Raw genomic sequence first — 24,160 nt, 5'->3', positions numbered from 1 at the left:
TCATCATCCAGGTACTATCTTCCCATCACTTCACATTTACTTTTCGTTGTCCTATGTGCATTCCATGCTCATATCTTTTACATTGAGGACAATATAGATTTTAAGTTGGGGGTGGGAGATTAGGCTTCCTAATCAGTGTTTTCTTGGTCTTGAGCAAAAAATTGTGAAAATTTTTAAATTTTTTTTTGTACTTTCTGGTGAATTTGAAGTGATTTGACGACCATCTTTGATTTAGAATTCGGAATATGGAATGTTTGTGATTTACTATTCTTGGATTCAGTTACTCGTTAGATTTCACAATTAAGTTTGAATTATTAATCCGTTATTAGAAGTTGTAAACATTGATTGAGTCATGATTTCCCATGTCACATCTCGCTTACACATTAAGATTTCAGTTTGAAACTGAAGGGTTAATTTGGTAATCACTGAGCATGAAAAGAACCAGCCTGAAAAACAAAAATTTTAGCATCAATTTATAAAGAAGAATTGAAAGAGTAAGTCGAATAATCTTCACCATAGGTTTGCTCCCTCTAGGTGTGGATTGGACTCCCCTTCTGGACGTCTCCTTTAAAAAAAAAAAAAAAAAAAAACTAGAAAAATGAAAAAAATGATCTGTGAGGCAAGTTTTGGTTATCATGAATTCTCTTGTTGATTACCAACGAAATCCTGAAATAAAGAATTGAATCTCTTAATGATGGTAAGCCGAGATTTCACTATACACCCATGGAACTCAATGTTTATTATTCTAGTTTATGGATTAATATTTGAACTTGATTATGAAATTCACCGTGCATGAGAGGCCAGGAGAAACTGATAATCAGCATTCATGAATCTCAAGATTTCTCATATCTAGATTGTTTTTCAAAATATCACTCGGCTTCACAAGAATTATCTCGTAATTCTCAACTTAATTTTCGCATATTTTGCTCGGGACTAGCAAAATGCTGGTTGGGGGTTGTGTTGAGGGTCAAATATTACATATTAGACCCCATTTATTACCTGCATTTACGGGTATGATACTGTTTAACGCCCGGTTTTAATTGTGTTTTGTTGCAGGATGCAATCAGGAGCTTAAACTGAAATTGGGTATTAAAAGTGTGGATTCGGCACTACGATGTCACAAAAGCAGGGGACGGACTCTTGGGGATTGGGATCGACGATTTTACACAGCCGAGATCCGAAAAAATCGAGAAACTGAAGCTCAAGTGGCCCGAAAGTCAGCCAGAATGCAAGATCATAGGTTTCTCACCATTCGTTTGTCTCGAAATTTCATACACGGCCTGAAGAACATAAATTAACCGTACATGTAGAATTTCGGCCGTTGTATCCTGGTGGAAGTGGCCTAATGGATAGATTATCCCTCAGAATCATGATTCTGGGCCCACCTGCTGTTTGGATATGCTTCATCTCCGGTCTTCACGGTCTAAATGATGTGACAGAATGGATGGACAGAGCGGATTTCATATATACATCATGATGGACCCCACAAGGAGCATGCGAGTGCATAGACGGTGCACTCCTGTGGTGCACCGAATTCCTACAAAGGGTCAGCCACCGCTGAACCGCGTCCTCTTCAAAAACGTAACAGCGTTTACACGGCCGACTCCGGTTTTTGACTGTGGGACCCATCCATCATATATGCTGAAAATCTGGACCGTCCAAGGTGATAAAAGGGGGTAATTACCCTCGCCTAGGTCTCAGAAACTCAGAAGACAGTGAGGATTGCAATCCAACTGTCCAAACAGAAGATGGACGGCAGTGAGAAAAGATCAGTGGACCACACCTAAGTAACTCCAAAAATACTCTTTTCTGTACGATTTTTCGTCCTGAGACCAACGGACGGAGTGGATTTCATCAAAAATGACTCTGTGAGGTCCACCGACCATCACAGCGCTTGACAGCGAAGATGCTGTTCGCAATAGGGCATCCACTGTGATGCTTTGTGGGCCACCACCTTCGATCAAGCCATCAATCCGGACCGACCATTCGTTTCAAGAGGTTAAACCGACCGTGCCCTGTTCTACATATGAATTTCCTCAGATATTTGGTGTCCTTGAAGGATCCAAATGGAGAATGGACGGCTGAATGAAAACTACGTGGGGCGCACCGAAATAGATTCAAAATTAGTTATTTTCGACCGAAATTGCGAGGGTAATATAATGAACGGAGTGGATTATCTGGAGAAACCCGATCATGGGCCCCACCATCAGTCCAGCGCAGAAATAGCGTTGATTCCGCGTTCGAAAAAATCGGCCGTTGTCGACCGCTGTGTGATCTTGATCGTGGTCGAAATCACGATCTGTACTGTCCAAAATGTCCACAGGGAGGCCACAACCCTGTCCAAGAAGTCCGTTTTGAGAGTTTCTGATGGCTAGTGTCTCATACTTGGTTCAAACGTAAGTGGTTTGCGATTACCCACACAAACGCAGTTGTGTCGCAGAAGAGAAAGATTCGCACCAATTCCCAGTCATAACCGGCTTTTTTATCCCCTATAAAAAGGGCAGCGGCTGAGAGATTCGGAGACAGTTGGAATTTGGAGGCTGGTTGCTGGGTGGAGACGCCAAGAGAGAGAGAGACAGGGAGTAGAGTTTGGTTTTTTTTTTTCTTAATTGTTTTCTTCTTCTTTCTTTTTCTCTATTTTATTATGAGATCTAGCCCATTCATGTGTGGCTAAACCTCTTAGCTAGGGCTAAGAGGTGAAGCATGTAGCGTGATGGGATGAGTCTATACTTGTGCCTTCTGTTTAGACTGAATTGATTTTGATTTGAGTTTTATTAAGGGAATGTTTTTAGTTGTTAATGGTCTATTGTGACTGAAATTACAATGGGTGTGTGATGGCTTTGAGCATGTTCTTTTCCTCTTGATGTTTATGATGTCAGGAAGCCCTGTTGTTCACCATCGTCTCCTGGGCATGGTTGGATGTCGGTAACCCTTCTTAACCTTCAAAAACATGTTGACCGGTTGGTAATTAGTTTAATTCTGTTGTTTGCTTTGTCTCCTGGGCATGGTTTGGTGATGGAATCCATTCTAATTCATATACCTCTCATCTCTTGAAAACTATATCAACGGCAGTTCAGTTAATTTTCCTGATTTTTAATCCAGGCATAAGATCTCCTTGATCTCTACAAGTGGATCCTCTGAATCCCTAGTTTCCCTTCTCTGAAATTTCTTCTCAGTTTAGATTAATCTTTCATCATTATTCTTCAAATTACAATCGGTTTAGATTTCATCTCATTCTAGTTCTATTTCTACTTAGTTTCAGATAACGTACAAGTTCCAGTCCCTTGGGATTCGACCTCGGTCTTACCGAGTTTATTACTACATCACAACCCTATACTTGGGGAGTGAACAGTTGCTTCGCTGAATTTCTAATTTTCCTCACTCAAATTCTAGATTGCCTCGCTTAATTTCTATGTTCCCTCGCTTAACTTATAGGTTCCCTTGCTCAAATTCTAGATTGCCTCGCTCAATTTGTACATTGCCTCGCTGAATTTTTAGGTTGTCTCATTGAATTTCTACGTTGCCTCGTGCAATTTCTAGGTTGCCTCGCTCAATTTTTAGGTTGCCTCGCTCAATTTTTAGGTTTCCTCGCTCAATTTCTTGGTCGCCTTGCTCAAATTCTAGGTTTTTCGCTCAATTTCACCTTGCCTCACTTAATTTTTTAGGTTGCCTCGCTTAATTTCATCTTACCTCGCTGAATTTAATGTTTGCCTCGTCGAATTTCATGTTTCCCTCACTCATTTTCTACTTTGCCTTGCTCAATTTTTAGTTTATCTCGCTCAATTTCAAAGTCCCCTTGCTCGATTTCATGTTTCGGCTTAATTTCACCTTGCCTAACTCAATTTTTTAGGTTGCCTCGCTCAATTTCATCTTGCCTCGCTGAACTTAATGTTTGCCTCGCTGAATTTCATGTTTCCCTCACTTATTTCCTACTTTGTCTTGCTGAATTTTTAGTTTGCCTCGCTCCATTTCAAACTCCCCTCGCTCAATTTCTAATCTGTTTTTTGTATTAATTCGTGTTTTTGCTACTTGTATTGATCTTTGATTATGTTTGTAATAGGTATGCCTTCAAACTAGTATGTCGACTCTAAAGGCATATCGGGACTTGAAGTTTACTTCAGGACATGCAAAGTTGGTAGGTAAGATGAACAATGTCATCGCAATTGCCAAGCAGCAGGGTAAATCACACACCAAGGCGATTTGGCATTGTGAACGGGTAATGCATTCGTCACATAACATCAAGCCTAGTTGTAATGTGTTCTCTAATCATGTTTTTACTGATCGCCTACTTCTTAAACATGGACAGGTTTATGTACCCGTGAACCATGATAACTCTCATTGGTTCTTCGACACAAATGGAGAAAGTTCCTATATACTTTTTCTAAGTCGTGAAAACCTTGGAGGGAAATTTGAATTTTGAATCTTCTCCCACTGCCGGCCGACCCCCGGTGCTACCCTCTCATCGGTTTTTCTCTGGCATCTCCGTTGGCCGATTCAGGGGATGCTGTTGAAGGATCCTGACCGCTGAGTCGCGACGATCCCGGGTCCAGTTCTCATGCCCTAGCTCTGATGGAGGGCAACTCCGGGTTCGGCAGCGCCGGACAGTCTGAAGATTGGCAGCTGGTCAGAGGAAGACGTGATGCCCGATCTGAAAGAAATAGGTCGACTATAAACAATGGCGCGCCGATTTCGACCCTCCCCTCCCTGATCGGAAACTCCATCCACACCTACAACAGAGGCTTCAACATTTTCATCAGAAACATTACATTCGATACAACCATGGAGGATCTTTTTCGCATCTTCAGCAAATTCGGTAAGGTCCTGGACACATATATTCCGACGGTCCCAGGTTCTCTCAAGCCTAGGGGTTTTGGTTTCGCTCGTTTCCATTATAAAAAGGATGCTAAGAATGCTATAGATGTCTTGAATGGCAAAAGAATTGATGGTAGAATTGTGGAAATAAGATGGGCCAGAAGAAGAGGAGCCCAATCCAGGGTTCCCCCAAGCCATCGCATTTTATATCAGAGAAAAGAGGAAGCGTCCTGAAATCCTCCTACTTCCTTTGCGAATGCGGTTTCTTCCGAGGTGAGTGCTCGATCTAACAAAGACCCTCATGAGGAGACAATGGTTACCATCGCCGATCGAAGATCTATTGAAACTAGACTAGAGGCATTGAAATGGGGAGCTTTGATTACGGTTTCCAGTCCAGAGATCTCGATTCTTCAGGTCTAAAGTGCCATCAGAAACTCCTCCTTCGGTCCATCCATAGGGGAAATTGCGAGAGTATCCCATCTCAAATTTCTCATTGTATGGAAATCCAAACTGGCTTGTGACGAATTTCTGTCGGACCAATCGCTGCACAACTCAATCAACATTACAAGCATGGTCAAATGGTCTCCTGAGGTGCAGTTTGGAGGGGATGGAGTCTGGTTGAGGTTGTACGGCATACTGGCTCACGTTTGGATGGAATCCATCCTTCTGGATTTGGGAAATCAGCTGGAAGGGTAACCCACATTGATCCAATTAGCGCGTACAAAATTTTCCAGAGTTTCGCTCGAATCAAAGTACTCCTCCGTCCAGGAGCCAATCTGCAGAAGGCCCTGTCCCTATTGGTCATGGGGAAATTCTTCCCGGTTATGGTGGAAATGGAACCCATTTTTAGACCAAGAAAATCCAATACTACTCAGGCACCTAAGGAAAGCACGAAACAATGGGTGGAAAAAAGATTTGCCAACAATATAACAGACATAAATCCCCGTCCCTCTCCTGTTTGTGGAATTGCCGAAGTGGAGGAATTTTTAGATTCTAACCCGCGACACTTGCAACATAACAACTCTCAGTTAAGACCTCAATAGCCAATGAAAAATGAAGACCAGCCGATAGAGAATGTGAACGAAAGGGAACGATATTATATAAATAATGTTGTGGTTGTTCCTCACGCTCAAGTTCAAAGCCAGGGTGGTGACGCAGCAGTTCCCCAAGCTCCAGCACAGTGCTAGGATAGTGGAAAGGTAATTGCAGTTAGCAGGTCAGCTCAGGTGATGGGAGCTGCTCTCACCTCACATAAGTGCCAGGGTAGTGATGCAGCAGTTATTCAAGCTCCAGATGAATGCCAGGGAAAGAAGAATGAATTCGTTGTGACCGGAATAGTGCAGGACTTTGGATCAGATCTACACTCAGTTCAGGGTGATGGACCTACTGCTTCTGATTTTCTGATCAAGACAGGAAACGGTCTCCCTCCTACCAGAATTGCAAATGAATCGGAAGCTGCTTCTGATCTACTTCCCGTTCCTATGCAACACCTACTTCCTGTCAGCAGGCCTGCAGATAACGACCTGGTTACATGCCCCAACCCGTCTATCCTACAGTGCTAGCCGCTCAATCCTTTTCATCAGTCCAATCTTCAGCGACAGAGGGACACGATGGATATATCCAGAGAGCTATTCCTCATGGACTCTGAATCTACTGCGGCTTCTCATCAAGACAACCATTTAGGAGTGGAATTGGGGCCAAGACTCAGCAATAATAAGGTGTTGAATTACGAATACAGGTGTGCTAGATCAAAGGGTAACTCCCCACTTAAAATTGGTTATCACATCATTCCTAGGAAAGAAATTGATCTCCCTTCAGATGAAGATCCAGGAGTTGAGTCAGAGGATGGTATGACTGAGATTCAGGCAACCCCTAATGTTTTCCAGGGAGATCCACAGTTATCAGAAGGATTTCGCTCGACATGGAGAAGGGACTGGCTGCTAAACCATCGCTTAGAGGTTGATTTATCTCCTTTCTTCTCAAACCAAGATAAGGCATATGAAATAGTAGGCAGCAGAATCAGGAAGGAACTCTGTTCAGCTACCAACTCCAAACAAAAGGTGGGTCAGCAATTGCAGGAAGAAACAGATGATCAGAACAGCCAGGTAATACTCAAAGAAAATCTTCAAGGAAAGCAATCAACCAATCGGAGCAAGGTTCCTACAAGAAGAGACCGCGAATTCTCTACGGTAAAGGTGACTGGGAATCCAGACTAAGACACCTCAAGCGTAGGGAAGTGAACATGGGATATGTCACGGATGGATAAGTTTCTTGTGTGGAATGCCCGGGGAGTCGGAAACTGTAGAACTATCAGAACGCTGAAACGATCGATGAGATCTCATAGCCCCGGGATTGTAGTGATTCTAGAACGTATGATCAGCGATGCTAGTCGAGTGAGAATTGGTCTCTCTTTAGGCTTTCACATTTCCTTCTCAAATGTTGAGGAGGGGGGCAAGATCTGGTTCTTCTACAAAAACCCTATTTCTTGTTCAATTATTAAGGCAACTAATCAGCTCATAGCTGTGCATATGTATTTTCAAAACTTGCGGATCTCCATCAACCTGACATGTATCTACGCCAGCTGTTCCAGGCTTATCAGGAGGCTTCTCTAGGAGGATCTGGCGGATTTGTCCACCTTATTACAAGGTCCTCGGGGTGTATGCGGTGATTTCAATGCTATCACTGAAGCATCAAATAGACACAACAGAGGAATATTTGATAGAAATAGTGCCAGAGAATTCAGTGAGGCGATAGACAATGCTAGCCTGTTTGATGCAGGTTTCACGGGGCTGCAATTCACTTGGTGCAACAATCAGTCCGGCGCTGCTAGAAGTTGGGCCAGGCTAGACAGAATGCTCATCAACTCAGCTTGGGCATCCTCCTTCCCAACTTTCCAATTTGAGCATCTACCGAGGACTAATTCGGACCATAGCCCTCTTCTTCTTTCCTTTCCTCCTCCTCCGCCGAATGCGCCAAAGCCGTTTTAGATTTCAGAGGATGTGGACTACAGATAAATCCTTTATGCAGGTAGTAAAGGATGCTTGGAACAGTGTCGATTCGTATCATCCAGTCTTCAACGTACTTGTCAAACTGAAAAATGTCAAAGCGCAGATGAAGATCTGGAACAAGGAGCAATTTGGAGAAAACTTAAGATGGCAGAATTTGAGGTGGCAGAGACTGATTGGCAGCTCCAACAGTCTGACTTAAGCCAGGGTGAGTACACATCTTTATATAACCGATTTCAGGAAGCTTCACATCAGCTTAACCAGTGGGAGATCAAACATGAGATCTTCTGGCAACAGAAATCAAGGTCAAGCTGGCTAGCAGAGGGGGACCATAACACAAAGTACTTTCATGCAACTGCCACTGAACAGTAGAGGAGAGCTAGGATCTCCAACATTCAACTTCAGTCAGGTGCGGTCGTGATAGGAAACGAGGATATTAAAAGGGAAGCCATAAACTACTTTGAGGAGCTTTTTAAGGGAAGAACCAGCCCGATGAATTCGGAACTACTGGATTTGGTGCCAAAGCTTGTGACATAGGACATGAACAACTTCCTTATTGCTCTGCCTTTCATCCAAGAGGTTAAAGCGGCCATCCAAGCCATCCCGTCTGACAGTGCGCCTGGCCTCGATGGTTTCTCCGGGGTGTTCTACTCCGCTGGTTCTCCGTTCTCATTAATGGAGAAGCGACCGAATTTTTCAAGTCCTCTTGCGGATTGCGCCAAGGGGACCCGTTATCACCAAGTCTTTTCATCTTAGGGGCTGATGTCTTGAGCCGTAGCCTACATAAGTTGATGTCAAATGGCAGTTGTCTTTCAGTTTCGCTTGGGAGGGGCTGCCCACAGATTTCTCACCTTCTCTATGCAGATGATACCCTCCTTTTCTTGACGGAAGAAGAGCTTCTATGCATAAGATCATGGCTTATTTGGAGGAATACCAAACAGCGTCGGGGCAACTGATTAACAAAGCCAAAAGTTCCTTTTTCTGCTCAGACAAGATCCCAGCCTCCAGGATTCGTGCCCTAAGCTCGTTACTAGGTATTGCCAGATCCACAGGCCCTTTTTGCTACCTCGGTGTTCCCTTGTCAGTTAGTAGGCTGAAGTCCTCTGCTTTTCAGCCCTTAGTGGATAAAGTGGGGGGTCGTATAAAGGGTTGGACATCCAGATTTTTGTCGCAAGTAGGGCGAATGGTCCTCATCAAGCATGTGCTATGTAGCATCCCTATTCACTCTATGACAGCTTCCTCAATTCCAAAACAAGTCTTGTCCGATCTTGACAGAAAGTTTGCCTCCTTTTGGGGGTGGTCTGAGGGAAAACGCAAGCTCCATTGGAAGAGCTGGAAGACTATCATGATGCTAAAGGAAGGTATCAGGAAACTCACAGATGTGTTGTAAGCTTTTCGTATTAAAATGGCGTGGGTCCTCAAATTTCGCAAAGACTCTAGTCTCTGGGCCTCTTTTATAGCAGCTAAATATAATCTTTCCCATGATTCGATGAGGGCTGATCTCATCTGAGGAAGAGCTTCCCCTTTTCTGAAGTTCCAAGATTTCTTTCCTTGATGAGAAGGTTTAATGGAGTGTTGGCGCAGGTGATTGTAATTTCTGAAAAACAAATTGGACAGGCCTTGGCCCCCTTCAGAATTTTCTGTTGTCTGATGTTGTTGCCACCGTTTATCCTTTGAAGGTTAATCAAGTGTTGGGCCCTCGGGGTCCCCTTCTGCCTTCGAGTGCCCTGTCCATGCTTCCCAATGAGGTGACTAAGTTCATCTTCCAAAATGGCTTCTATGTCTTTGCTGAACCCAACTCCCCCTTTTGGCCCTTCACCTCTTCAGGTTCTTTTACTGTCAAGTCTGTGTGGGACGTCAATAGGCCGATCGGACCCAGAATGGGCTGGGCAAGGTGGGTATGGCACGGTTCGCTACCGCTAAAAAATTCTCTTTTCCTTTGGAGGCTTCTTCAAAAGGTTGTTCCTCTCGAGTTAGTAGCCCAAGCAAGAGGTGTTTCCCTTGCATCAAAATGTTTGTGCTATAGAGACGACACCGAACCGGGCCCAGCTGCAGAATCCTTTTCGCATATGTTTTTGGACAGCCAGATTGTAAAATCAGTCTGGAATTTTTTCGGTGTGCAGGCGAGGATCTCCAGCTTACAAGCGTTGATGGTGGAATCCAGAATCGTGCAATGGATAAGCGCCTGTGCGGATAGGAGAAATCAAGGGAAGCGACATCTCCTCACTCCAGCCTTTATATTGTGGGAAATCTGGCGCTCTTGGAATGGGGTCTTTTTCGAAGACAGATTGATGAAACACCAGTCGGTCATAGAAAAAGTCTCCTGGTGGCTGTCATGCGCTAGACAAGAGGTTGTCAGAAACAGGTTCTCCCAGTGACTCCAAACCGTGGATGGGCTTACAAATACATATCCAAAGCAAACGACACATGCAGTCATCCGATGGCAGAAACCACCTACAGGCTGGGTAAAGGTAAATGTGGACGGTTCCTCTAGAGGCAATCCGGGCTTGGCAGGGGGCAGCGGCGTTTGTAGAAATGACAAGGGGGATTTTATTTTCGGTTTCACTTATGGTTGTGGCAGTTCGATGACGAAACTGGTGCCGAGTTCAGGGCGGTTCATGATGGAATTCTCTTGTGCTTGGAAAGAGGTTTCTCTCAAATTATTGTCGAGTCAGACTCAAATCTAGTGATTAAGGTTTTTAAAGATGGGTCCAAGAGTGTTTGGGTATGGAAAGGTTGAAGAACCCTTACAGAGATGCTCCGGGGTCTCACAACGGTGAACTTCTAACGTCCTGAATTTTCACTATTTGGATTTTCAAAAGTCCTTAAAAATTTCTCTATTAATTAACTTATAATATCACTTAATGACCATTAGCACTCAATATTAGTTTAAACAGGGGTAGTACCAGTAAAGAACCGCACAAGTCCAATTAATCAATCGTAGGAAGCCCACGAATCCGCCCGATCACTTGAACACCAGGTGTAGCCCCATGATTTACTCACATAGGGCCTAAATCTAACAAACCCATCATTAATTAATCAAGACAATCATGACTAAATTAAAGATCTAACCGAAGCCGAGTCAGATAAGGCCCGGATCTTGACTAATAGACCAAATCAACCCCGTTACTCTTTTAGCCTAAAACCGACAGTTTAGAGTAATCATAACCAAATCTCCACTTTCACTGGTTATAAATAGGCCACACTATGAACATAGTTAATCTAAACCCCCTAATCATTGCCCATAAGAAATATCAATACCTAATTCATTCCAAAAATGCCCTGATTTTCTGAATAATTTCTAGATCGCTCGTTGGTGGGCCACTTGTTCCAAAATTATAGAATAATGTTCGTCTTACTGGGCTTGACGTCCATCGCGGGAGTCGGACCTGGGTAATGTCCAGAACTGCTCAACTTGAGCAGAAGGATGAGTACATGAGAAGTGCAAATATCCTAAAGGAAGAAGTTGAAACTTAAGTGAATTGGGTCGTCCACTCTTATGCAAAGTTGAGGATTTCAGACCGTCAGTTTATGACCAAACTTCTCACGTGGATTAAGAATATTTCTTTGCTCATATTCATATAGTCGCGGCCCCGATCGACCATCGGTGACCGTTGAACAAACTTCTAATCATATCTGTCGATCGGCGCATCCAAATGGCGGGCTGAACATGTGCATATGTAGATCATCATTAGGGCTAACTATTCTACGGTGTATATTAATATGTACATCCTGTAGTAGGCCCTAGAGATTAGAAAGACTCTCATAGGGCTAGTATAGTAAAAAACCTAGTCATTGAGGCCATTTACACCAAATCTGGCACTATCACTACAAGAAAATTAGGCAAAGGCTACGGATTTAATCCGTAGCCATAAACCTATGGCTATGGTTTTCGTCCGTAGCACGACCGTCGTCGTAGGTGCCGAGCCAATTACAATAGCTACGGAAATAATCCGTAGCAGGTATTTCTGTAGCAAAAAGTACCTACAGCTACGGATAGTATTGGTAGCTAAAAGTAGTGCTGGATCCATTGCAATATACCAAATTTAATAATAGCTACAGTTGTTAGATTACCAGCTATGGTCAATATCTGTAGCTATTTCCTACATTTAAAAAAAATTATAATCATTCGTTCATTCAATTTCCACCTGCATAATCATTCCTTCATTCAATCACAATCCTTCATTCAATAATGAATCAATTACAATCATTCATTCAATCAATTACAATATCAATATCAATAGTGATACCACGCTCCCACTCAGCCTTGAGCTTATCAAGAACCCATGCATACTTGAATGACCTCTTTTTCATCTCAGCAGCTTCCATCTCAAACCTCTCAATCACACGCTTATCAATTCCACCAAGCTTGTAGATAAGATGCCCAGTTGTGGTCGACTTGCCAGAGTCGACATGACCAATGATGACAATGTTAATGTGAACCTTCTCCTTTCCCATGATGGCTTACAAAATAGAGAGCAAATAAACTGCAATCACAAAACAATGACAATTACAAGAGTATTCTACAACAGTTGTATAGGAACTAGCCTCTTATCTAAAAATATAAAAATTACAAAAGAGGAAGAAAGCAAGAGATGGACCCCACTAAGAGTCCTACTCCCATTCCACAATGAAATGATATTGTTTAAATGATCTGTTTGCCAAACACATCAGTTAACCATAAAAGGCAATCCAGGGACCATACAATGCATCTACCAAAAAATTAAGGTAGTTGGCAATGCTAAGTCAGAATTTGCAGGGCATGTATAGGTTTTCAGTTTGCATAATTTACTATAGAATTACAGGATTTGGGAATTGGAAGATAAAACTTATTGGGGCACACTTCTCCACTTTGCCAGATCAAATAAGCAGAAGCAGAAGTGGATACGAGAAGAAGTGAATTTAAATTCCTATATATAAAACAAAAGAGTAAAATTCAAGAAATTTGTACATAATATACTTCAATTGAAGACACAGATGTCTTGCACTTTGCAATCTCAAGGAGATTTGTATCAGTTTTCAGTCTGAAACTCACCCTGCAAGACATATAGACAATATTAAACCTTCGATTTATGGCCTCCAAATACCTGATTTCGAGGAGAACAACGAAAAAATAATAATTTGAAGTCTTAATATTGATTAATAGGGAATTTCAATCTAAAATATTTTTGGGCTTTCTCCATCCATGGTGGGACTCGACGAGGGTTTGAATCACAATTGAGAAAGTAATGCGGACAGTTTCGAGTTTGATCAGGTCATGATTTGAAAAAAGGGCATTAAAATGAGTTGAAAGTACCAAAGCTCCTATGGCTTCTGGAATGCCGACTGTGAGACCCATGGCAGTGGTTATTTTCCTATCTTTCGTTCTTCCAAACTCCAAGAGAGTGGCACAGTGATTTTCCGTTGGCCGCCCATATGGGAATTCTACTTCCACTTCGTGATGCAAAAGCACCATGTCCTGTGCCATGAAGTGCGATCAATCACTTAAAGCTCAAGACACCATAAAAAGGATGGTATATTCTTTCAAAGTGAGTAGAGAAAATGGGGATATTCAGAAATACAATGTGTCACCCTCCATTCACTTAAAACTACAAACAAAAATACATACACACGCACACACACAGACAGACATACATGCATATACAGGAAAAGATCGCCATCAAACATATACTTAATATGCCACCAAAAGCCAGTGTACATGTCTCCCACCAATTGTGGATGGAGGGAGGGAGGTGTGCACCCACTCTTCGGGAATACTGCACCAAAGTCAGGCCAGGGGCATTGGGCCCTAACTCAATATGGCAGTGCTTTCTGTCACAACCTTGAGTGTCTCAGGTTCATATATGTTGACGTACTCATATGTATAATATACATGCATGCATACATATACTTAATATGCATGAATGCATAAAAATCCTCATCTGTTGTCCAAGAAAGAGATTGTTTCAAAGTACTTTCATGAGGAGATGAAATTCAAAAGTGCAGTGTAGAATTTAAATTGATTTACCTGTTCAAAAGTGGAGTAGGCTAGTCTCTCTTCCATGCGTAAACAGGCAACGTCAAATGCACTCTGGCAGGCTGCAGGGATTTCTTCATGCTCATGAAGTCCCAAAAACCTATTCCATTAAAGAAGAACGGTTTATTGACTAAAATTTCAGATGGCTGGCATTGTTCTAGTTCTAAAAGCTTTAACTCAATTTACTGAAAGGAGGAGGAAAGAAAAGTATGTAACCCATGTCAAAACTGATGGAATCAATGTTTTGAAAAATCAAATCAAATAGGTAGAACCACAAAGAAGGCAACCTCAGCGACCTATTTGCCAAAGGAGAGGCAATATCGACTCTTTTCAATATTGCGGGAATGGGAGCAGGCATTCAATTAGCATCCACAGTATGTTCCTTAATGCAAGGAAAGTTGATAGTCGGCCCGTTGCTATCTATTATTCATATATACAATGTGGTTGAAGAAATGCAAGCAGTTCCAGTTAACACATTGAACCCACAACGAACAACCATGATTGTTACAGATTTTATCAAGATCGGAAAAATATCGAACCTGGCAGACTTAAGATACCAGGAAGATCTCCTCTTCCCAGAGCGGCTCATAGAAGATGCTGGAAGTGTGAAGGTGGGCAGGGCTTTACACAAGGTTGTCAAGAAGGCATCTCAGCAAGTTGAGAGAAATATTCCTGAATGAGAAATTTCTTATAAATTGTGAAAGTAAGCAGACAGACAGTCTTGGAGCACAGTGCAACAGGTGAAGATGCACTGAGGGGGTGGTTGGTATCTGCACATGCTACAGATATACAGAAGTTGGGACATGTGCTGAGTGATGGGGTGTTATCTGAGGCTTATGGGAAAATGGATAATGTGTTCCCTTCATTTTTGTCTGAACTAAAAGTAAGAGGGTGGCATATTGATTGCTTTCTTGACGGAGCAGGAAGCCGGTTCGCATGGTAGGATCATGTTCAAGATCTTGTTGAAAATGTTGTTATTCGATACCATGGTCCTTAGATACTGAAATCTCTGGTGAATGGTTGGGTGATATGGAGACTTATAGAGCTGTGTCTATAGAAAGTAAAGCTGTGTTTTGTAAGGAGTTCTCTCCCAACAGTTTTGACATTCATTCAGAGGAAAAGAGCTTTGAACCTTCAACTTTCAAAAATAAAAATAAAAATGCTAGTCAGTTAAGGAACAACATGTTCTAAGAATAAGCATGGCTGAAATGAGGATATTGAGATTGATGATCAGTGGTGAGACGAGGAAGGATAGAATTAACCTAACCACCAAATCAGTGAATTTACAGAAGTTGGAGAGCTAAAGATACCCAAATAAAAACTCTCCACAGATTTAAGTTGGAACTGGCTCTTTCTCTTTGTTCCATTCCCTTGATTTGCTGCAACCACTTCATTCTCCATGAAAGTAGATTTCTCCACTGTAAGAATCCCAAACAGAAAAGTTCTGAACTCAAAGAACCATAACAATGCAAAGGTACTTGTTAAGATAGCGATTGAGTAAATAGCGAGAATCAGAACCAAATAACAGGGACATTCAAACGTAGCAGTAAATAAAGAAATTTACAGGGACATTCAGAGGTAATGCAGGCAATAGAGCCTTTGTCTGTTCTGGTTCTCCAGCTGCTATGTTAGTTAGACACTAGGCTGCTTCAAGCAACTGCAATATAACAGCAAAGAAATAATGAAAAATTCCCTTAAAGGCTGCATTGTCTTTTTCTTTGCTTTTTTTTTTTTTTTCTTTTCTCTTTTTCCTGTGAGGGGCATTAGAGACGTAGAATATTGCAAACAGCCATTGAAGCACAAGCACACACCCACAATACGAATGAACATTACCAATTCATGCACTCCCAAAAGCATGTAATTAACAGGAAAATCTTACTCCTAAGATGTGAATGTTGAATAAGTGATTAGCTTCCAATTTCTAACAAGAATGACCTATACAAGAAATGTTTAAACCAGCTATATACTACGACAACAGAAGTCAAAATTTCTGGACCTGCTCATCTGGTGATCCAAATGAAAGGCACTGCACAAGAACAGGAATTTCCCACAGCTTTGAGGGCTGCTTCAACAGGAGGCACCTCAGACTTCGTTAACAAATGCCTCAAATCACGAAGTACCTCTACCTTCCTCTGCATAGAACCTTTTTCCCTGTAATTTCAACATAATCATGATAAGAAATGAAAACTGTCAAGCCAAAATAGAGAAAAGATGGCAAGCACTGAGCAATACCAGGGAATCGCCCCCATTGACGGAATCACTGCTGAAATTGTTACTTTTTTTACTATCTGTAAATTAAATAAAAATAGCAGTCATCAGTCATCGTATAGGAGGGTATAATAATATACTCGACCGAAAGAATTGACACATTCGTCCAACCCAAATGGGACAAGTGGGGCGACCTTTCAGTGAGCTAAAAATTCTAAACCATTCATCTAGTGAGACTCCTCATAATGAGTTGGGCTACACCCCAATCTCTCCCTTATTAGTCACTTGAAAAACAAAGAATGACTATAGCTACTGATTCCACATTTTACAGGGAGAAAGATAGGTTTGATCCGACAGGATCATTATCTGATGGAAGAGATGTTTCAGCATCTTCCATTTACAAATGTGGCCCACTATATGAATGGTTTGGATAAACAACAGGTGGGGTCCACATGTACTAATTAGCCTGAGGAAAAAAAAAGTTTGATTGGACATTGTGTATAATGATGGATAACACCAACCATTACTGGTCATCATAACTGACATTTATAAAAGCTATAAACATCTCCTCCACTCAGCTGTTTCCCCAAATTTTCATTTTCTTCTTTCAGACAAGGCATGAGGCGGGAAAAAATATCAACCAACTCCCAAAGTATACTTGACCATTTTTACAGTGACTCAAACCAGTCGGCCCCACCTACGATGGGCCATGGACAAAGAAAACCACAGAGTTCATCCATCAACCTTTCCCCGTCAAATGTATACAATGTCCATTTGCCATTTCTGCTTACATTTGCAGGACACACTTTTCACATGGTGAGCATCATCAGATTAGTGCAATTTCAAGCTCTCACCCCTATCCACCGCAGGGCCCACCCCCGGATGAAACATCCAGATAAATGGTGGAGAACACTCTCATGAAGGAGCGCCAACAACCCAGGTACCACACAATGCTCACCATTCAGATTTGAAGCTTGGACAAGTGGGACCAGCATTTCAGTGATCCAAACAGTTGATATTACAGGCCAAACAGTTGATTAAAGAATCCCAGCCCTTCAAAAAGTTGTGGACCAATAGGCAGCCAAGATAGAAAATGCAGCAAACGATTCATATCCAACCAAGAAAAAGTCCACATAAAATGCGCCTGGGATCTGCCAATGTAACACCCCGAACTTTTCAATACCGAGTATTGAAAGTCCTCGAGTGTTACCATGAAGTTTAACTTAATACATGCATGTGTACGACACCAACTTAGCTATCCTATACCTACATCCATTCCCCAACAAAAATTGAACCATTGGGAATGATCTTCTTTCATAGATTAAGCCATCTGACCGTAAACTTCAAGGTAAGACTCTCTGTCATGAGATCTAACGTACGTGTCTTCCCTTAAAGGAATTGACAAATAACTCCCTATCCATAACAATTTAGATATACATTCTTTTCTAAGCACTGCTTAGAAGCACGCCTAAAACCATGTGGAGCCATTAGATTTCAGGAAACCCTCATATTAATAATAATTATGAAAATGCCATTGCCTAGGCCACTTGATTCTAGATCACGTGGTTTTCACCATCCGTTTAATGCAAAATTTTATACCATGTCTAATTACCAAAAATTAACCGTACACATCAAATTTCAGCCCTTAGATCACATTAATTTAGCTACTTGATCCCTACATCCGTCCGTACACTTATCAGACCAAGATTCTGATCCGTTCATCTTGTTCACACCATATGAATATGTTTAACTCACCATTAGAATTATAATATGAGAAACCTACATGGGTGAATAGGACACTCTAATCCAACGATACACATGCTTTTACCCCTAATTACTCCGGAAACCCACTTTGTGTTTACCTATTCACAAAACTGACCATACATCCACCCATATGCATAGTTAGAGTGCTAACCATAAAGCTTTCTTATTTTTAACAAGTCACCTGACCGTCCATTAGGTTTAGATCCGCCAAATGGGCCATCCGAATATCAGGATGAATCGATCATTGTGAAGTCCTTCGGGTTTTAGTCCCAACTAGCTGGTAACTTATCAATCGAAGGTGTACAAATGTTATTTTGAATTACGAAGTGCGCAAGCCACTAAAGGAGCATCTTGGACATCCTTGGGAGATCGGGGCCCAAACTGGACCAAGAGAAAGAGCACAAAAAATGAACAATGTCCGCCAAAATTTAAGAAATTCGGGTGGTGCACTTCGACGTAATGGACGTTGGAAGCTGGTTGAGAAATGAATGGCAAGACCGTAAATATTCATGAATGTCATTACATACTACCGTTGAAGCTAAAACATACCGTACGGCTCACCCGATCAACAGATCTACCCCATTTTTTGGACCCTAATCTTAGCAGGGCATGTTAAACACAATGAACAGAGCGGATCGTACAACTACAAGTAGTAAAGCATAATTCTCACAAAATATCTCAATTCATCCAAATTTCTACGTGCATGGGTTTGACGGTAAATACCATTTAATGCATTAATAGATCGTGCGGCCCACCTGAAGTTTGGATCTATTTCAAATTTTGGACCATAGGTTAGCACGGTGTGCCAAAGACGGTGAATGGAGTTGATCTTCCGAAAGATCATCACGGGTGGACCCCCATCTATTTTGAACAACAAGAAAGAAAAGAAACTGTTGCATGTTGTAAAAGCGGACGAAAAAGGATAGTGGCGAAATTATCACCACATGTTGACTAGTGGTGTGGCCCATCCAAAACTCGGATCTATCTCATATTTTGGCCCATGGCCTAACATTATCATACAAAGCAAATGAAGGGAGAGGATTTGCCTAAGCGACATCAAGAGGGACCCTACACGATGCCACAGCCAATCATGAGGGTGGTTGCAGAGGCAGTTAGATCGTTGGGCAACATCTGCTATTCAAATATGTTGTGTCCCACTAAAATGCTTAGATCCTTTCCATATCTGAACCCATAGGACTACATGATCTGGCCAAGACGATGAACGGCGTGGATTATTCACAAACACCACGGTGAGCCCTATATTTCTGTGCACGTACACCATGGTGTAGTGCACCTGGTGTGCATCAGACGTGCCAGGCAAGCCGACCAGCGCTGACCCGCGCCCTCTCTCGAACTGAGAGATTTCTCTCTCCCTCCGGTTTTCAACAGCGGACGGACAACCGTCCATGTCTATGATCGTGGCCCATGAGGGTGGACCCGATTTCATGATCCAATCCGTTCATCTTGTAGAGGGTAAGATTTTGACTACAACCCTGTTGGTCACTCACCTTGAAGCTCCCATACAGGGTTGCAATTTCCAGTGCAAGAGAGCCATTTGTGTTTCTTTCTTTCCCAAAAAATGGAAAGCCTGGTTTTCTTCCACGCTGGCGATCCATGTGAGGGCCTCTCCTCCAGTCACATGCCCTTGTTTCGGACGTACCCAAACCATTCACGCGCTAATCACGTGCTAGGTTTTCTATGCAAAACCAACGCCTATCCCTCCCATGGTTTTGAGAAAATCGAACGGCTGTATTCAATCCGGGCCATCCAGTTCTCATCCAATGGCCCTAGAGAGCTAGGATTTTTCCATAAACGAAGAGGATCGAGTAGCCGCAGCTGCTCTCCACCTCTTACTATAACTCGAGCGAAAAATGACCATTTCCCTTCCACCAGCGAACCCACCACCCAAATCATCCTAAAGCTTCAAATGAGATTATCCATAAGCTCCCTAGGGTTCATATGAACCATCCCATGCTGTCAGATCAGAGGAAGAAGCCTCCATTCGAGATCCGCCATTAATGGCGTCATCTTCTTCCTCACTGATCCACTGCACCCGGCAACCCAAACTGAGTCGAATCTGGCCGGATTGGCGTCCTCAATGGGACATTTCTGACTGGAAAAGAAAGAGAGAAGATGTAAGAAAGGAGAAAGAGGAAGATGGAGTGGTGCGGCTGTTGCACCGCACCATCTCAGCTCGACCCGTTGCTCAAGCCCTGTCCGCAGTTAGCATTGCTGGACGGCCAGCAGATAAGAAGGAAAGAAAAGAGAGAGAGTGAGGGAGAAGAAACAGAGAGAAAAGAGAGATGGAGAGAAAGAGAGAAGAGAAAAAAATAAATAAATAAATAAGAGAGAAGTAGGAGGAGAGAGGAAGAAGATACAGGTAGAGGAAGAGAGAGAGAGAGCCACCGCTGAGTCGACTCGGCTGAACTCCCTGAGTCCAACGGTGCGAGTCGGGTCGGGGCTGGCTGGTTGTAACAGAGGAAGAAAATGGGAAGAAGAAAGAAAGAGAGAAGGAGAGTAGATGGGCAGTTGTGTCGAGCCGAGTCAACTCAACTCGAACTGAGTTGACTAGGTGAGCCCATATCTTTTTGTCCAGATTTAATTTATTTTAATTATCATCGCTATTGTTATTACCATTTTTTTTGGGGTTATTAAAATTAGATATGACTTACCATTAGAAGATTATTTATATGGGTGTTAGTTGATTCATATAAAAATCTTCATTATTAAAATGTTAAAATTTTACCTTGTTATTCTTAAAATATTATTATTAACTCTAGAACACGCTATTTATTTTCATCAAATGATTATTACTGTCACATTGGCTAAATGTTAAGGATATTGTTAATATTACTAATAGTTTTGGAATTATTAGCAATGTGATCCATCATGGCTGTTGTTAGGTAATTTAATATAATAGTAGCCATGGTTAATATTTCTAAATTAATAACCAATTTATTTGACTAATCTTATTCACTTATTATTCCCTTTGATAATATCATCCATGACCATACAAAATAAGATTTCAAATCTTATAAACAAAACCTACAAATCTAGCCTAAGCCTAAACCTTAGGGTGAAACCTTAAACCTAAGTGATCCCAACCCTAGGTTAAAATCCTAACCATAAACAATGTATAAGGCTTGGATCTAATTGTATAACCTTATAATTCATGGTAGGGTTCGGTTCTAAGGACGCAAGCACTTAGCGACTCTGGTAGGCGATTCAAAGTATAAGGTGATGATTCTTCCCCTTGAGCTTTCCATCTTCTCATTAGCTTAAGTTATAGTTTTTATTTAAATTTATATTTGATATCTCTCTCTTATAATCACATGTGTTAGCTGGTGGAAATTGAATTGCTATATTGCCTGCTTAATGTTCATCTTGTATATTTGTTCATGAATTATTTGCGTATTGCTTATGGAAATTAAACTGGTACATCAGTGGGTAACCCCCACTTATAAATGTACACCCATACTTAGGATATAACTCGATTGACGATGATTGCTATGGACCTTCGATCTAGTGGTTATTGAGTGGTGGTGTAGATGGATCATTGATGTGAGCCTACCATCCAGGGTTGTTATGTCTAATGGTTTTTAAGGATGGTCTTTATCGTATGGTTTTGATATTCGCCCTATGTGGCATATTTTGATACTCGCCCTACGTGGTTTTGTTTTGATATTTTTCCTATATAGATTCGATGTTTTATACTATGCAACCATGCGATGGTAAGCCCCATATACTGTAAAATGATTGACCACTAGTCGATGGGTTTCCATTAAACATCCTAAGATGGTAGTCTTATGGGTCGGGGATGGTGGTAATGAGACACTATGCCCGAGCTGTCGGCCTACGCTGGGCTCCGAGCTCCCCGTAGTGACCTTGAGCTTACCTAAATTGGCTGATTGTAACTGGACTAATAACAGTTTAGCTAATCATGCATCCATAGCATGTTGGCGATGACGGGTGGCTAATCTGGATGCTATAGCACGTGCCCTTAAGTTCTTCGGGGTATCGTTTCGCTAGCTCCCAGACCACCGACTATCGACCCCTGTCCGACTGGATGATTTTTCCAGGTTGATGATTTGCATGGGTGACGAGCCCAAGTCCGGCTGGATGTGCATCCCCAGGCCGATGTGCATTCATGCATCCATGCATTTAAAAAGATTGCATCATGTATTGTTTTGATTGCCTTGTTGTTTTATAACTATGCTTACTTAATGCGGCGGTGTGTAATCTTGAGGGGAATTCACACTGAGCTGGCAACTCATCCATCAAATATACAACCGTACAGGTAGTGCAGGTGGCCCTGTATATTGGTGAGGAGCAGGCTATGGTTGACAAGGGTGCATGATTCTATTTGCTAAGGGTTGCTACATGATTTTACAGTTCAAGATTGTTGCAGTTTACCTTGTTTCACATGTAATATTATGTCAATTTTGTATTTGTAAGAATGGGGACATTGGTTTGTATAAGTCATTATGGGCAACCACTTGTATATTCTAAATGAAATTTTAAACTTTCCTTTTAGCTTACTTGTCCATTCTACGCTCATCTGCTTACTCTGATAAGGAGAAAAAAAAATATACGTGAATTTGACCATCCTTTAAAGTTAACACTCGGGTTTTTAGGAAACGAGTCGTATACTCGGGTCCTGAAAACACGGGGCGTTACAGCCAATCTCCGAAAATTTCCGTCCACTGTCAATGAACAGCAAGACCCGTCAGACCAACAGTCTGGATCGTCCAACCATACCCCCCACTTGTACAAAATGAAAACCCGAATGGTCACTGCACCAAATTTAGGTGTTTGACCCTAGCATTATATGAAAAAAAAAAAGACTTTCCAGACCCAATTGCATGCACAGTTTTTTTTAAAAAGGAAAATGAAAATATAAAATAAAAGAGAGAGAGAGAGAGAGAGAGAGAGAGAGAACCAGAGCATCGATGAGCTTGCCGTTCTTACCGAGCTCCCTTTTGAGGATGACCTTGGGTGGAGGACGGATGGAGGAAGAAACAGAGGCATGAAGCTTGAAGGAAGGGGTAAGGAATCTCCGAGGTGGAGAGAGAAACGAAGCAGCAGGAGAAGACCAGGATGAGAGGGAGAGGGCCATTCCTGAGGAGGAGAAATGTTGAAATTGTTACTTACCTCTGAAATTGTTCAGTGTCCACAAACTTGCTGCTGATGCTCGAATCGCCCCCACTGACGGAATCACCGTCAACACGATGCTTTCCCTCTTGCGTAGAAGAGAGGTGAAGAAAATATTAAAAATGGGAAATAAAAATCCTAACCCTAGAAGAAGAAAAGGGGGAAACAAATGGGAACGAGAGAGGGAACTTGAAAGGAGAAACCAGAGAGAGAGAGAGAGAGAGAGAGAGAGAGAAGGGGGAAAGAAATGGGAACGAGAGAGGGCACTTGAAAGGAGAGAGAGAGAGAGAGAGAGAGAGAGAGAGAGAGAGAGAGAGAGAGAGGTGGAGGTGGGGCTAGGGCGTGGGGGTGAGGTGGAGGCAGGGAAAGGGCGTGTGAGATATTTTGGGAGAGAGGGAATGATAAAAGGACCCGCGAGAATGAAATACCTGATAAAAGGACCTGCGAGAATGAAATACCTGGCAGTTTATTATTCACAGATTTAGCTACAGATATATTTCTTTTAGCTACGGATTAAACCCGTAGTAAAATAACTACGGCTTTAAACCGTAGCTAAAAGCCCTCATAGTCCGTAGCCTTTGGTCAATTTTTTGGTAGTGTATAAAAGGGCCTCATTTGGGCACCCCCTCTCCCCATACAAATTTGCCCTAGAGAAAAAAAAAGAGAGAAAGAGAGTAAGAGGAGAAAAGAGGAGAAGGAGAGAAGGAAGAAGGGAGAGAAAGGTGGGCCCAAGGGAGGTGAGATCTAGAAACCCCTCTTCCCTTTCCTCAAGAAACCCGACATTCACAAATACAAGGGATTTCCATCCGATTGGGGAAGTAAGCACCCATCTTTTTTGTAATCCTTTGTGTTGAGCTAGGATTTGTATGAAATCCTAACATGCAAACGCATTGACGCAGGATTCCGGCTAATCGACCATGAATTTGACACTTCTAAGTCGTTTCCCCAAGTCTTTAACGATCCATAGGTGCGGACTATTGTTCTTAGGTGGCCTAGCACCAATTTTAATATGAATCTAATGATTTTGCTTGTTGGGTGATGTATTTGGAAAATCTAGAAAAACCTAAACAAGTCATTACACTTTAGATCCTCCTCCAAATCAATATGGAATGTTGATGAAATGTTTGATGTTTCTTAACATGATTGGGTATGAAATTGATGATTGCTTGTATAATCCTTGCTCAATTCTTGTATGATGATTCCC

At 42.1% G+C, this 24,160-nt stretch overlaps 1 long non-coding RNA gene across 9 annotated transcripts; it reads right to left on the bottom strand.

Annotated features, from left to right (window-relative positions):
- Nucleotides 1-12,029: 12,029 nt before the first annotated feature.
- Nucleotides 12,030-23,370, bottom strand: LOC131240734 (uncharacterized). Of its 9 annotated transcripts, none has more exons than XR_009168853.1 (8): nucleotides 22,745-23,367; nucleotides 15,713-15,984; nucleotides 15,398-15,490; nucleotides 14,391-15,277; nucleotides 13,825-13,933; nucleotides 13,114-13,275; nucleotides 12,778-12,853; nucleotides 12,030-12,304 (listed from the first exon to the last, which is right to left on the bottom strand). It is a non-coding gene; the product is annotated as an uncharacterized LOC131240734 (long non-coding RNA). The 9 variants fall into 9 exon arrangements; XR_009168854.1 differs by having other exon boundaries at nucleotides 15,830-15,984; XR_009168849.1 differs by having other exon boundaries at nucleotides 14,391-15,251; nucleotides 15,398-15,984; nucleotides 22,745-23,368.
- Between the last annotated feature and the right edge of the window lie 790 nt (nucleotides 23,371-24,160).

This window comes from Magnolia sinica, chromosome 3 (assembly GCF_029962835.1).
Source record: "Magnolia sinica isolate HGM2019 chromosome 3, MsV1, whole genome shotgun sequence".
In the NCBI taxonomy this organism is placed as follows: Eukaryota; Viridiplantae; Streptophyta; class Magnoliopsida; order Magnoliales; family Magnoliaceae; genus Magnolia; species Magnolia sinica.
The sequence above is the reverse complement of the archived record's forward strand: the minus strand, read 5'-3'. Positions and strand labels throughout refer to the sequence as shown.